Raw genomic sequence first — 16,432 nt, forward strand, 5'->3', positions numbered from 1 at the left:
TCTTTGCCCCCTGACTTCCTGTGCTAAAATACTGTAATTTTGCAGGTTATAAATATATAGGAATAATACTTCACTCCCAGCCATAACTAGAAGTCTTTGATACAATCATTGATAAAAACAAATTGGTTTCAAACAATTAGACAATAATTGGAAGTGGTTTTTATGCCAGGCTTCTCTTTTCAAGGCATGCAGAGTGTGCTTGAACTCTTTTGACTAAAAGAAAAATGGAAGGAGGAAGAAAATAGAGACATTAAAACCATATTAAGATATAAAATTTATATATATATATATATTTTTTTTTTTTTGAGAGAGAGCTCACATGAGCACAGGTGCATGAGCAGGGAGGGAATGGCAGAGGGATAAAGAGAGAGAGACTCTTAAGCAGATTTCATGCCCATCACATAATGGGGCTTTATCTAATAATCTCATGACTCTGGGATCATGACTTGAACCAAAATCAAGAGCTGGACGCTTAACCCACTGAGCCACCCAGGTGCTCCAAAGAGGTATAATTTAGAAATAGCAAATTTTTTAAAAATTAAAGTAAATCCTTACCATTAAATGAAAGAAAACAATTAGGTAAATGGCAAAGTAAAAATGATAAAAAAAAATAAGATGGACATATCCAAATCTAAAAAAAAATTAAATTAAGAAAGAATCTATATTAATGTAAGAAAGTCATTTTCTTGGTCACTAGTATCAATAAAAATGAAAAATTTAGAACAAAGCTATCTAAAATGTCCAGTGTATTTTGAACAAATACATTTTTTTAAAGTATGACAATCTACAGAAGGAACATTTCTACTTAAGCATTTGAGGGAAAAAATGTGCTTTTATGTTCTTATTGATACACTTAAGCTAAGTAGATGACAAAATATGCTGTTGACAACCTTCCTGCAATATTGCTTTTATTCTTATGCATCTCAGCAGGAAACACTTAAATCAAAGGATGCAATTTTCTTACTTGAAATAGAGATGTGTAGCAAGCATTTGTGAGGGTGTGGGGGGGCAGGAATTGTATTCAATCTGACTTTTCTTAGCTAGCAACTGCTGCCCTCTATATTAACATGAAATAGTGAATGGGAAACTAAAGAATAAGGAATTCTAGTAGAAAAGATGCTTAAAACAATAATCTCAGGTCTCAAAGTCTAGTGTCTTTTACTTTGTGCTGTATAGAGACAATTACACCATTTAAATGTTTTTTGGGGGTAGAATTCTATCTTCATTATGTAACAAAATTCTCACATTTTAGGGAGAACATATTTAAAACACATGAAAAAGAGAAACATGTGGGCCATTTGCTTACGTATTTAACCAGAGATAATGTTTATGGGTAAAAATCAGAAGAGTCAGGTTTATGTGGGAGAATGAAGCCGCTCCTGATGAAGCTAGTGTTGATTAGCCTGTATGTTTGTGTGCTTTTGTGGTGTGTATACTCTTCAAAATCAGGAAAGAGGATAAACATGCTGAAGGGAATGGGAAGAGCCTTAGATACTCAAAATTTCTCCTTTCATATAAAATCTTTTTAAAATATCCAAACAGGAAATTATTTGAAGCCTTTTTCCCCTGACAGCAACTAATAAATACTCAATATTAAAGCAGGGAACATATATTATGCATACATTACGCGAGGCACATCACCAAGGGCTTTGTCTTTACAAATTCATTTAATACTTTAGATAGCTCTGTGAGGAAATTAGATAGGTATCCTCCTGTCTCCTGATGCAAAGTTGAGAGTGTGAGGTGTCAATTGCCCAGGGATACACCAACAATGACAACCCCAGGATTTTAGATCCTTGCTCGCTGATCACTTGGGCATAGCTCTTAATGATGGTACCATACCATCTGGAATATTGATGATCTGTAGTGATCTTTAATAGCAAAGACTGAAACTGAAACATTTCTGATTTCTGGGGAACACATGTATCATTGTCTTTAAATTATGTGCACCCATCCTTTGGACTTCCTAATTCTCACTTAATTCTTTTAATTTGCAATTAGGTTCTTAAACATTCTTTGTTTAAAGGTTTACTTCTTCACTTATTTTAGAGACAGAGAGTATGAGCGAGTAGGGGGAAGGGCAGAGGGAGGGAGAGAATCATGAAGCAGACTCCCTGCTGAGTGTGGAGCCAGACACCCTGGGGCTCCATCCCTGAGATCCTGACCTGGGCCAAAATCAAGTCAGATGCTTAACCAACTGAGCCACCCACGCGTCTCTGCAGTAAGATTCTTTATAGAGATATGGAGGTCTTTTCTTTCCCTTCATTCACATCTCCAAATGATAAAATGTTAAAAGACACAAATTAAAATTGATGATATAGGGAGTCTTAAAATTGATATTTAGGGGTAAGTGCCTCCCAAAGAGAGAAACATAAGGCAAAATTCGTAATAATATTAAAAATGAACTATATATATGCTCATATTTAAGATCCTCTGTTCTATTCAATTGTTAATTTATCTGACTTTGTTAAAATTATGTTCATTTCATCAGGCATTACCAGTGATAGAAATGTATATGTTTCCACTAGAGGAACCTCAGAACTAACTCAGATTATATTTTATATGATACAAAGCATTAGTTATGTTTCTTTAATGAAGGTTACAAGTGCAACTTATAACAGACAAACAAATATTGACTAACAAGGAAAGATTCCTTTTGGAGATAAGCTTCAGAGAAACTTCTACCACTTACAAGTTATTATATGCAATCTATTGTCTATGCTCTGTGGGTATTAAAAGGTGAATATTCTTAGAAAAAGCATATTTACTTTATAAATGCTATAATTGGAAATGCTAAACTTCAAAGATAACTTTTCTGATGATATATTTAGATATAGGAAAGAGGGAAGTCATGGCTATAAAGCAACCTGACCAATTCATCATAATCTTTTCAGAAATTTCCATAAAATTTACAGTGATTTAAATGTGGAGGTTTGATCCATGCATTCATTACTACTTTTTCTGAAACTAAGTATCAGTGATGTTTGGCTCTTTCTTCCTAATAGTGAGAATACTTTAGCATTTCCTCAGTATCCTTTGAATGCAGTGAGAACAGGAACAAATAAACTTTACCAACTGTGCTGATAGCTCAGCTTGGTTTATGTAACTAAATCTGAGTCTTATATAACAATGTAATCTGCAAATAAATAGAAATATAAACAATATGTACAAATTACCTGTTGAGGCTGAATTCAGAGACTCAGATTTTATGTTAGGTGCTACAATGAGAAGAATTATTTGAATTGATTTGAAATTATATTGTTAACATGTTCATTTGCTATTGAACATTATGTACTCTATTAACTAAAAGAATCTCCTCTTTGTAAGATAATTCAGTTTCTTTCATGATTAGAAAAACAGAAGCAAAGGAAAAATTTCTTCCTTACAAAAAGATGGTGTAATGTTTTTTTTCCACAAAATATTTCATGGGATTCAGCACATAGTAGATTAGGAGAGAAAGATACAATAGCAAGGTAATATGGAAGTTAAAATCAATTTAACAGCTATTTTTTTAATTAAAAAAAAACAGTGATAGGGAAAGATGAGATAGGGTATAAGATAAGTAAGAAAGTGTTTAAAATTAAAAACAAATTTGGACAAGGGAACCTGGGTTTAAGCATCCTACTTTTGATTTTGGATCAGGTCATAATCTCAGGGTCCTGAGATTGACCCACACGTTGGGCTAAGCAGGGAGTCTGCTTGAGATTTTTTTCCTTTTCTGTCTGTCTCTTCCCCAGTTATATGCTGTAACTCAATCAATCAATCAATCAATCAATCAATCCCTTTAAAAATAAATGTGGGCATAATTAGAAAAATTAAACCTAACAAACAGAAAATTCTTGCCCTTGGAGAAAGAAATGGATTGAAAATGCTAAAGCCTGTTTCCAAAGGCTGAGGATTTTTTCACTTGTCTGGAACTGGAATATTTTATAGAATTTGTGTATCATCCTAGATGTTTTCCTCTTTATCAACTAAGATTCTTCAGCTCTCGAATCTACTAGATATCCAAGAGATATAGAAGAGAAAGAAAGAGAAGAACCATTTCCCAACTCCATGAAAGTAAGATAGAGACCATAAAATCATGAGCAGTAAACAGTGAGCTTGGAATAAAATAGAAAGTGATTATCTACACCTATCTATTTTTATATCCGTATCTGCATCTATATCTATCATAAATACACACACACACTGGGATGAAGATTAAATGAAGTGATTGAAATGATATATGCTGATACCAGTTGACAAACACTGAATAAATGTCTTGCCTGTTGAAACTTACTGTGCCCAGGTTTACCGTGTAGCTCTGAATAAGACAGGTCCCTACCCTCTGGGAGTGTGCAATGTAACAGCCAAGACATGTATTAAAATAGCAAATAATTAAAAAAAAAAGTTATGGGTAGTAAAATGGCATAAAGGAGAAATGGAGAGTTGCTTTGGGATCACATAATAAGAAGATATAACCTACACTGATAGCGTGGGTCAGAAATAATGTCCTACAATATTGAAATTTCCACTGAAGATACATGGTGAAAAGGTTAAGGAGAAGAATCCCTGATGTGAGGAATCTGCTAGTTGTTGAGTATGTCTATTCCAATTCTGCATCCCATAACTGGGAAAATAACTACAGGATGGGTTCAGGAAGGCATTGGGCTCACTGTGAGATGGAGCTGAGCTAAAACTCCATTGATTTCTGACCTCTGTAATCCCTACTCTGAGTGGTAGACCACAGTGAGGTTTTGGGTTTCCTGAAGTTGGTGTCAGTTCAGAGCCAGAGTTCAGCAATTCCAAAAAGTCTGATTATTTCCTTTCCTTTCTTATATAGTCACACTGGTAAAAGGCCACAAGTCGCTTTGGGGAAGCCTGGGAGAAAGATTAACAGGATGAATTTGGGGCAGTGTAATGGGATCCTTCTTCAAGGGATCTCCATCTCCTCCTCATTCAAGGGATCCTGGGTCTGTTAAGGGTTCAACTTTGGGAATTGATTGAAGGGGCATGACTCCTATTTTTATGAGTCCAATTAGACTTTTGTTCACTTTTTTCCTTTTCTTTCTTATCTGACTTAATTTTTTATCTACTTCCACTATCCTTTTTGAAGTCTCTGATGACCTCTGTTGTTTCATTTAATTAGTCATTTGATCCCTCAGCAGCATTCCACCTGGTAGGTCTCTATTTGCTTCTTAAAACAACTCACAATATTTTGCTGAACACAAAGGGGATTTTAACAAAATGTGCATTTGATTGTGAAATCCCATTACTCAAAGTCCGTTGATAGCTGCCTGTACCTTTAAGGATGAAGTCCTAAATTCTTAGAAGTTTGCTCACCTGGTTTCTTCACACTATATTTTCTTTAGTGGTTGAAAAAAAGTACATACATAAAATATGACCTGTTTCAAAATAAAGTATAAAAATTAAGTCTTAATCTCCCAAATCAACTAGAAATATTTGAAATACATAAAATTTCATTTTACATTGAAGCATGCATCTAGACACATTAATCAAAATCTGACATGGCTCATTGAGAGTACTTAGTGAATTAAAAAAAAAAGCCATTTAGAATAAAACAAAGGACAACAAAATCAGAATATAATTGATGAATAGAGAAGATTATAAAGCCTCAGACTCAGAGCAGTTTTCAGGCTCATGAATTAGAGCCAGTAACGTCCAGATCTCTAGGGAAAGGAGAAAATAATGTCTGGAGGAAAAAATTACTGTGAATCAATTCTGAGAAATTAGGCTGAGTCAGTCCCACTTGAGACTTCTCTAAGAAGGTGTTCTCTCCATTAAATCTGTTACCACCCTACCCCCCAATCAAGAATTCCTATCAAAAATTCCAAATAGCCAGTAATACTATACATGTACTATGCATGTCAACAAAGAATTCATCAGAGGCTCCTCACAATGAAAAAGAAAATGTCAAAATAAGGAGGGAAATTAGCAGTGTAGAGGGGAGAAATTTTTTTAAGTTATGTAAATTAATGCATAACTGAATGTGGAAAAGGTGGCTACTCTAGACAATAGATATTGATGATAGTGGAGACAGAAAAAAATTAGTGGTGAAAGCAAGAGACAGAAAGGAATGGAAATCAGTATACTGGAGAAAGAAGGACCAAAAAAGCATCACTGAATGCAAAGTAGTATTTCACTCTTATGAAAAGAAATTGGATACGTTTTTGTTCTTTTCTGTTTTTTTTTTTTTTTTTTTTTTCATTTGGTGGGAAAAAGGCTTCCCTTAATGTCTGTCACACTGAAATTACATAGTCTAAGTATTGCAGTAGTAAATGTTATAGAAAATTGCTGGCATGTCTCTGTGTGTATAAGCGAAAGAATGCCCTGCCCACGAGGGAGGTTTCTCCTCTTGACATCTTCAGGCCATTTCCTCTAACACAACAAACACCACTATTGGCAGTCGTGTCATCACTGGCATTCTCCAGCATTTAGGAATGTCATTAGGCCTTGGGCTTTTTGTAGCAAGAAAGGATATATAGTTTGTATTTTTCTCATGTCATAGTTGGCAGCCTTTCTGTGAAATTACAGCAGTATTCTCATGTGCCAGCTGTCAATGAAATTTGAAGAAGAGGGACAAGCACTATAGATATTTCCTATAGATAGATGGAACCTGTCTTTAAGACTGATGAAGGAGATGCAAAGCCACAGACACAACAATTATTTTTAATGTGCTTCCTTCTCTGGTGTTAAAAGTGTATAAATATGAAAAAGTTAAAAAGTAATTCAAATTAAGAGATGTATGTGCATATAGACAGACGTGAAATGAAGTGAAAGGATAATTGGTAATACAAAAGAAAATTCTGAAGATGCAGAGAACAAATCCGTAAGGAGGAGGGAGAAAAAGGTAGTGCACTAATCATGAATGAATAAGAAATATGTATCATGCAATTTAGAAAACCTTAATGTTCTACCTAAAGAGAATCAATTCTCCCTGTTTAATCATTTTATTTTGATTATATTTGAATATAGATGTATATCTAATTATCCTGTCAATCTTGGAAAGCATACAGGTCAAGTGTTACGTATTACAGAGGAGGAAATGGATACCAAGACAAAGCACTGCTAAACAATGGAAATGGGACTAGAAAACTGGTTTTCTTTCTTCATCTAGATCTCTTGCTATTTTCACAGCACAATTCCAGTTGCGTCAGGAAAGGCAAATTTGGGTGAATGTAAGAAGAAGAACATAATAAAAAGCAGACGAAACTTAAGTGGGAGAGTAAAAAAATGGATATTATCCAGAAACATCACAGTGATACCCTTTAATATATTTTTTGGGAAAAAAAAAAAAAGATGTAAGTGGTGGAAAGGCTACGTGAAAAGGGAGAAGTGGGCGATAGATGTGATGCTAAGGTTAATTGTTACATCATAATTCTGCTTGGTCAAGTAAACTATAGAATATTCCTACACAAAGTCAGTTTTAAGGATGTATTACTCAGGGTCAACTGGGTGGCTCAGTTGGTTAAGCATCTGACTCTTGATTTCAGCTCAAGTCATGATCTCAGGGTCCTGGCATTGAGCCCCATCTTGAGCCCTGTGTTGGGCTCTGTGCTTAGCTGGAAGTCTTCTTGAGGATTCTCTCTCTCCCTCTCCCTCTGCCCTTCCTCTCACCACTCTCTCAATCTCTCTTTCTCTAAAATAAATAAATAAAATCTTAAAAAAGGAGAAAAGTATCTATTACTTGGGGTTCTTTAGGGAAATAGAGCCAGTAGGAGATAAATAAATATATATAAATGTAATCCTGTTACTTTATATTTTTATATTTATAAATTAATAAATTATAAATAAATATAAAATATTATAAATTATGTAGTTATACATAGAGAGATATACAGAGGTGCTATAACCAATTACCACAAACTTGATGGCTTAAAACAACAGAAATTATTTTCACATTTCTGGAGGCCAGAAGTCTTGTCAATAGCACTGCACTAAAATCAAGAAATCAGAAGAGCCAGTCTCCCAGAGGCTTTGGAGGAGAATCCATTCCTTGGCTGTGGTTAGTTTCTGTTAACTACTGGGATTTCTTGGATTATAGTCATCACTCCAGTCTTCGAGACCATCATCTTTACATCTTTCTCAGCTCTAGTTCCATATTGATTTCTTCTCTGTATGTCAGTGTAAAATCACCTTCTGACTTTATAAGACGTCTTTGATTGAATTTAGAGCCCCCTTGGATAATCCAGGATAATCTCTTTGTCTCAAGATCTTTAATTTAATTACATCAGCAAAGATGTTTTTCTCTTGCAGCATTTATAGGTTCTGGGTCTCAGGACCTGATATCTTTGGGTGGCCATTAGTCAGCCTAATACACTCTCCTTGCAATACATGATTAATTTTCATTTTCATTAATGAGTCAGTCAAGATAAATTATACTATGGCACTGAAACAAACAGCCTCAAAATATTGGCATCTTAAAATGACAAGTGTTTATTTTTCTCTCATGCTACAAATCCAACAGTGTCCTTACACAGGGATTCAGGCTGACTGAACCTTCACTCTTAGAAATATGGCCTGGCACGCAAAGGAAGGGATTATGTGAATGTATACCATTAACTTTTAAAAACTGTCCACAGAGGCTCACCCTTCACTAGCCATTCCTAACCTTTAGAGAAAGTGAAGAAGCAGAAGTGTTGGTGAATATCTAGCACGGTGAAGTTGGGTGTTTCGGGTCAAATTCCCAATATGATATAGAGAAAATTTATTTTGGGTAGAAGTTAAGAGTATACTTAAATTATTTAAAATAATGTGGTTTATCATCATCAAGTTTTAACTTAGAAGTTTTGTTTTAGGATTTTAAATAGAAAGCTAGAAAATGCCATATTACTTTTAATATACAGTCTATTGAATAATAGACTGCCTTAAAATATGTCAGGTACTATCTGGAAGACTTGGACCATCTGTAAGTGATATTGATCAGATTTGGCAACATAATTGAACTAGGTACTGCTATGTGGATGGGCCTAAACGTGTTTGCTTGGAGAACTGAGGAAAGATGTGATATTCTCTCACAGCACGCTATGAATAACCAGCCTTTTGTTAATACTTTGATGTTTGTCTTTTGAGTTGCTTTTTCAGCAGAAAGAAGATAGAAACTATAGGTTTTTATGTAGGGTCAAACAAAGGGCAGTAGCCAGTGAAAACGAAGATGAATTATTGAAGTGTTGTGAAGCTAAAGAGAACTTGAAATCAGTTTTAGATATTTGCAGTAAGGCCAGGATCCTAAGGGAAAGCTCAAAATTCTGCTTTGGGGTGGATAGCACTTGCCAAGAACGTACCCTCAGCATTGTCAAAGAGACACATTTGTTTGACATCGTGTCAGAGAGGTTGTAGGAAATAAATGTTTTTCATATAAAGGAACATGGTGACAAGATTTACGTGAAAGTGTGTTGTAAAGTGGAAAGCATTATGCAAATGTAGAATTCTTTATTCCTGAAATTTAATGTATTAATTTATTGGAAAGTCTCAGAATTTATAGCTCAAATATATAGATAGAATGGATACACTTTTTACGCATGATTTGATATCATCTTAAATTTTTGCAGCATTAGAACCCTGAATTACAAAGCAGGACAGCAAATTGCAGAGAAATGAAATTAAGAGGCTCTCTCTAAATTATCAGCTGAGACAAACATGTTTAAAGTAGGTAGAATGAAATTAAAAGAAGTGGTTACCTCTGGGGAGCTCAGAGGAGGAAGCCAAAAAGTGAATTGATGAAGGTGATGGAGTAGGATAAATATTATAACATTTTAGGGGCTAATAAAAGAGCGATGATATTATCATACAAACAACACTTTTGAGGGTGAAAAACAGGTGATTTTAGTAAAATATCTGTGATAACAGGAGCAAACTGGGACTCTGCAAGCATACGAAATTCCACCTTCACCCTCTCTCTAGTGTTTAAAAACTTCAAATTTCACCTATCCCAGAATGTTTGTAACCTAAAATTCCCATCAATCAATAAATAAATCATTCCATTAAAAAAGATCATTTTTATGATGAAACAAAATTTATACCTTTATGCCTTCTCTTTTTAGATCGTTTCATTGAGAAATTATATTTTAAAAGCCTGATCATTGGGATGCCTGTGTGGCTCAGCAGTTGAGCATCTGCCATCGGCTCAAGGCATGATCCTGGGGTCTTAGGATCAAGTCCCACATCAGGCTTCCTGCATGGAGCCAGCTTCTCCTTCTGCCTATGAGTCTACCTATCTCTCTCAATATCTCTCATGAATAAATAGATAAAATCTTTAAAAAAAGAAGCTGATCATTAAAACAGTAAAATACATTATTTCTTCACTCCTTTTAAACTTTTCCTTAAAAAAAGTTTGGATCATTTAGAATTCATAATTTCAACAAATATGTACCTACTATCTAGTATTCCTTTAAAATAAGTCATGGAGATGTAATGAACAGCACGGTTACTACAGTTGTTCGTACTGCATTGCATATTTGAAAGTTATTAAGAAGGTAGACCATGGGCAGCCCTGGTGACTTAGTGGTTTAGCATCGCCCTTAGCCCAGGGCATGATCCTGGAGACCCAGGATCGAGTCCCATGTCGAGCTCCCTGCATGGAGCCTGCTTCTCCCTCTGCCTGTGTCTCTGCCTCTCTCTTTCTCTGTGTCTCTCATGAATAAATAAATAAAAGTTATTTTTAAAAAAGAAGGTAGACCTTAAAACCCCTCTTCACAAGAAAAAAATATTTTATAGCTATGTAGGGATGGATGTTCAGTAGACTTATTTGTGATGATTATTTGCAATGTATACAAATATTGAATCACTTATGTTCTATACCTGAAACTAAAATAGTATTGCATCAGTTATGTCTCAATAAAAAATGAGTATTGATTAATATATTACTTTATGTATGATTAGATACACACACATAACAAGGGAGTTACCCATTGAAATATACATTGTGCTGAGTCATCTAAATGGATTTTTAAAACTACTTTCTGAGCATAATTAGGACAAGTAATATGTTTATCATCTGGCCGAGGGCCAAATCTTGTAGTAGGCAATGTGGGTGGTTAGAAATTGAGGGTCATTTGGTTTAATACATTAACACAATAGTTTTCAAGGATAATATGTTTGTTCGGTGGTAGTGGGATATAGAGAACCTGAAAAGGTTTTTCAGCAATGTATATGTATGTATTCCATTACTCTTCCCATCCCAAGCACCTTTGCGATGAACTTGCTCATTTTAGCAACAGATGAAAAGGTTCTTTAATCTTCTTCCACCACTTCACCAACTATCTAGCGGTTCTTTTGGGGATTGGGATTATGATTGCCTGAGGTGACAAACTAAATCCTGTTACGTCCAGGTATTGCTCGGTGCTTGAAATGAGCTAATGATTAGTCATGTCAGGGGGAAAAGGTGTCCTACCTACCATTTTTCCAAAAAGCATATGAGATACTCAACTGAAACACTCACCCGGTCCATTTGATGGAAGATCATATGGCTGGTGGATAAGCATTCCTTTCTCGCAAAGTTTAAAGTCAAATGTGGTACACTTTGCAGTGTGTTCTCTTGAGCCACTTAGAACTTCCCCAGCTTCTGCAGTAAATCCTCTTAAACAAGTATACTTGATTTGGTTCTCAGTGGGTGGGCATCCACTCAGTTCCCCAGGCATCCGTTGATTCTATCACATTTTTGTTCCTCATTTTTTTTCTTTCCACCAGAAATATTAGTAGTAAAGTTTTTAAAATAAAAAGATAAAAATCCAAATTATGTTCATACACACACATAGAAACACACATACACAAAAAACAATGCCAAAAAAAAAAAAATAACTGTTTCCTTTTACAAGTGCTGGTAGACCACAGTCTTACATAATTCCTTACCAGAAATAACTGTATTCATTACTAAAACAGGAAAGTAAAGGGAAATAAAATGCTTACATTTTATTTTTTAAAAACATGAGGGGGCGCTTGGGTGGCTCAGTGGCTTAAGTGTCTACCTTTGGCTCAGGTCAAGATCCCACCATCCTGGGATCCAGCCCTGCATTCAGCTCCCTGCTCAGTGGAGAGTGTGTTTCTCACTCTCCCTCTGCTACTGCCTCTGCCTGTGCTCTCTGTCTTTTTCTCTCTTTGTCAAATTACTAAATAAAATCCTAAAACAAAACAAAACAAAACCTTGAAACATGTATATTCTGCTATAGTGACAATTGCTACTATTAAATCAAGATATATTCTTTCTTCTGATAAAGAAAATATGTTAGAAATCTATAATTAATCATTTTCATAATGTATGGGGGCAATAGAGAAGCTAGCTCTATAAAATAGTTTAAAATATTACAAACATATAAGACATTTTAAAACTACACTTGGTAAATTATTTCTTAAAGGAAATATTCACTTCATAATTTTTCTTTTGCTTGCGTTTATACGTATATTGCTATTACTTATGGTTAATGTAGGCATATATATCTGTACTAAGAGCAGAAAAACAGATTTATTTGTAGTAAACTGATTAAAGAACTTTCCACAAGTTTTGAATGTCTATATTATTATTCAGAAGAAGAGAAAAAAATATAGACATCACTTTAATTGGAAAATTTAACATATCAGAAAGTTTCAAAATCATATAATTGAAATTATTAAAAAGTCAATTGGTGGGCAGCCCAGGTGGCTCAGTGGTTTAGCACCACCTTCAATCCAGGGCGTGGTCTTGGAGACCTGGGATCGAGTCCCACGTCGGGCTCCTTGCATGGAGCAAGGAGCTTCTCCCTCTGTCTGTGTCTCTGCCTCTATCTCTCTCTCTCTATGTCTCTCATGAATAAATAAATAAAATCTTAAAAAAAATAAATTCTTAAAAAAAGTCAATTGGTGGGGGTTAATGGATTCTTTAGAAACCATGTATGTTCAAAATAGGTGAATAACCCATACTGTCTTGAATGTCTGTATTTCTGCAATATAAGAAAGAAGTCATAGAATTGGGATTTTAAGTAAAAATAAGTGCTATTTTGAAATTTTGCATACTAAAAATATTTTTCATTTGCCTACTATATTACAGAACCTTATTTAAAGATGCCAATAATACATTTTTTAAAAACCTCATGGTCTCTATATTCAAGGGGTTACATTCCAGGGGAAGTAAAAAGATACTAGATAAGCTAAATATCTAAAATATAAAAATACTTAAAATGTAAATTAATAGTTATACATAACATCTATTTATAAATATAAATTTATTTTATGATATATTTTATTACTTAAATTTAGGTAAGTATAAACACTACAAATTGAGATTGAGAATGACAGTTTGGGATGAGGTTTAAAGCAGCTATTTTACATACCCTGGTAAAGAGAAGACCGTTTTGAGAAAGACCATACATGACATTGATTGGACATGAAAAAGTCAGTGGGAAGAATGCTTGAGTTAGAGGAAATAAAAGCAATAAGGCCATGAGATAAAAATCAGGAGTATGAGTAGGTAGATGAAAAACATAAGGATGGCATCTAGAACCAGTAGTCAAGGGACAGATTAAGTTGGAGCCTCTGGGCATAGAATTTTCAAGAGGAACATGGAACGAAGAGATTTTAATTTCAGAAAATTATACTGTCTGAGAATATAGAGATGAGTTAGAGAAGAAAAGAAAGGAAAGCAGAGTATTGATGAGACTATTGGAGGGCTCCAAAAAGACAGGCAGAGTCCCAGTCCATAGGCACTGTATGGACAAAAGTAGGCAGCGTGATGCTGTTATCCAAACACAACTTGCACCTCGTTTAGAGAACTGCCCTCTGCCAACGTTGCCTGAGATCTGTAATCACAGATCTGCAGCCACAGGACTGCTCCCCCAACGTCTTCTGATCTGTTTTATCTCTGTCATGTTTGGAGTCATCTTCATACACAGTGTTTCAGTGTTACAGATTCGCCTAATTCAACTTAAGTTATAATGCATACTTATTCTTCCTTTTGCTTCGGGAGGTTCTTTAAATGAATGACACTTTGGAAGCAGCAGAAAGATCAGGCACTGCTAAGCAAACACAGCTAATGGCATGGGCAAAAATCTAGAGATGAGAATGGAAATGAATAATGACCCAAAAGGGATTTGAGAGAGAATGATTGATTTGAAAACTGTTCCAAAGCGTTCTAACATATGAATTATTGGTGTCTGTGAAGGCAAGAAATAAAATAATGAAAAGAGGAAAATCCTAATTGTGTAATTCCCTATCCCCTACTCTTTCCAGACAGAAAGGAAAGCTCGAATTTACAAACTGAGGAGCTGTCCAGTTCAGCAATTGCACATCCACAAATTTATAATAAGTGCATAGTAATATATGTTAGCAAAATGGTGTGTGTAAACTAAGACTCACAAGAGCAAGATTAGTGTAGTACGAGAATGAATATAATATCTATCAATACAGCTCATTAAATGAACTCTAATACATTTGAATAATGCAATTATACAATACATGCATATGTCGTATTATGCACGTGTTTAAAAAAATTAAGCAAAAATAATTAAGCAGTCCTACAGAACTAATATGGAAGGTCTCCAAATCATATTTTTAGATGAAAAGGAATGCTAGAGAAGTATAAGTGTGTGTGAATACATGTGCACTGTGCCTGTGTATGTGTGTACATTCACACCCAGTGTATTAGTTCACTTCTTCTGAGAAGAAGACACCAACGCAGGATTAGTTGGTTCCTCATTTATTGGAGGAAATATTTTTGAAGGGAAAGGAAAGAAAGACATAAGTGGTGGGAAAACTTCGGAGACTGTCATGAAATTCATCTCCTAGGAAGGGAGAAAAGGAAACATGATTGGATTGGATGAATCACAAACTATGACACAGCTTTGGTCAAGCTGTTGGGAGAATCTTCAAAGGCACCCAACAGAGGTGTCCTATCTCATGAAAAAAAAAAAAAAAAAGCAGGCCTGCATGCTCAGTCTTTGGCTAGAGGTAGTCCCATGGGCATCAGTGTGGGCAAACTACTAAATTCAGAGGACAATACCTGGGGCTTGTTGGTCGGTTACACTCCTTGAAGCTGGAGACCAGAGCTGCACAATTCATGATTGCTGCAATTTATTCCTTTTTTTTTTTTGAAAAATATCTATTTGACATGGAAGTTTGGGAATAGCTCCCTCAAAGTTCTCCCATCCAGGGACCTCTCGTCCTGAAGGAAAACAAAGACAGGTGTTAATGGAACAATATGGTTTTAGTCATTGCATTTGGTCTTGGGATTGCAACTGTGCTCATCCTTTCTCTGTTATGTTTTGTTAAATTTCTGAATATCCTTTCTCTTCTACATCTGTACTAAATTTCACTTACCATCAGTTATCACTTCAGTATGTCTTGGCAGCTAAGTAATGTGATCCCAAACTTTATTCTCAAGAGGTCGTCTTGTTTTCAGGATGGAGTTTTTAATACATGTAAATTCATAGACTAGGACAAGACAGGGGCACCAAACTTTATCAGCTAGGTTTCACACATCCTCTTCCTCCATTGCATAAAAGAAGCCCTACCTGTTTCTGTCAATCAGGATTAATTACCTCTGCCAGTATAGAAATTCTCCTTTTAACTTATTGGCCACCGGATATAAAGAGTCCTAAAATCCCTGGTGTAATTTGCTGTTTGTAGTCCAATGAAACCCTTGCTGTGTTTCCTAACAAGAGTGTGTCAACTTTGTGAACTAAGATCTCCAACCTCGAAGAACCCAAGGATGCGGGAAGAAGTATACATTTCCCTAATGGGTTTTTAGGAATAATAATAACTGGGGTCATATTCTGGGAATCTCTGCAGTCTTCACACTGGGGACACAACTAAGTAAATCCTCAGATTTAATGTATATTCTTTATTCTGAAGTATAGCATCCCGTCATTTCACATTGTTGCTTTTGAGGTGGTAATTCAGCTCTGCATATAAAAAGCTAAGCTGTTCCAGATTTTATGGAGCTAATTGTTTCCAGATGGTACATTGTGTGACATAATCCTTCATTGTGAAGTGAGTCTAATGTTTATATTCTAGGCTGTGTCAGATTCTATAACTTCAGGTCTGGTATTCAATAAGCTCCTGTACAATAACAGTTCTGGATCACTCTTGAAAGCAGAAAAGGCAAATGCATACTCAGAAATTTATCTCTCTCTCAGAAGATAGACTTTTGAGTCCAAACTGGATTGAGCCCATTATAGTTAAGATGATATCAAGTCACTGGTTGGTTCCCTTGAGGAATATTGCCATATCACAGATTCAGTGTTGGTCTTTTTTGGACTCTTGGACACAGCAATAGCTAGTAAGAATTCATGTGGCTGGATTCCTAGATAGCTTCTTGTCTCTGACGCCTTGACCCTTTTTGTGCCTAGAGGGTAAGTTCTTCAATGGTGGATGAAGAAGCTTAGCTAACATTAGCTGGACAAGTCATTTTGTCAGTGTTCAGTGCCTCATTGTGGTGAATGATTTATAATAAGCTTTAACACAT

The sequence above is a fragment of the Canis lupus genome, chromosome 13 (genome assembly GCF_011100685.1).
Source record: "Canis lupus familiaris isolate Mischka breed German Shepherd chromosome 13, alternate assembly UU_Cfam_GSD_1.0, whole genome shotgun sequence".
NCBI classification, from domain to species: domain Eukaryota; kingdom Metazoa; phylum Chordata; class Mammalia; order Carnivora; family Canidae; genus Canis; species Canis lupus.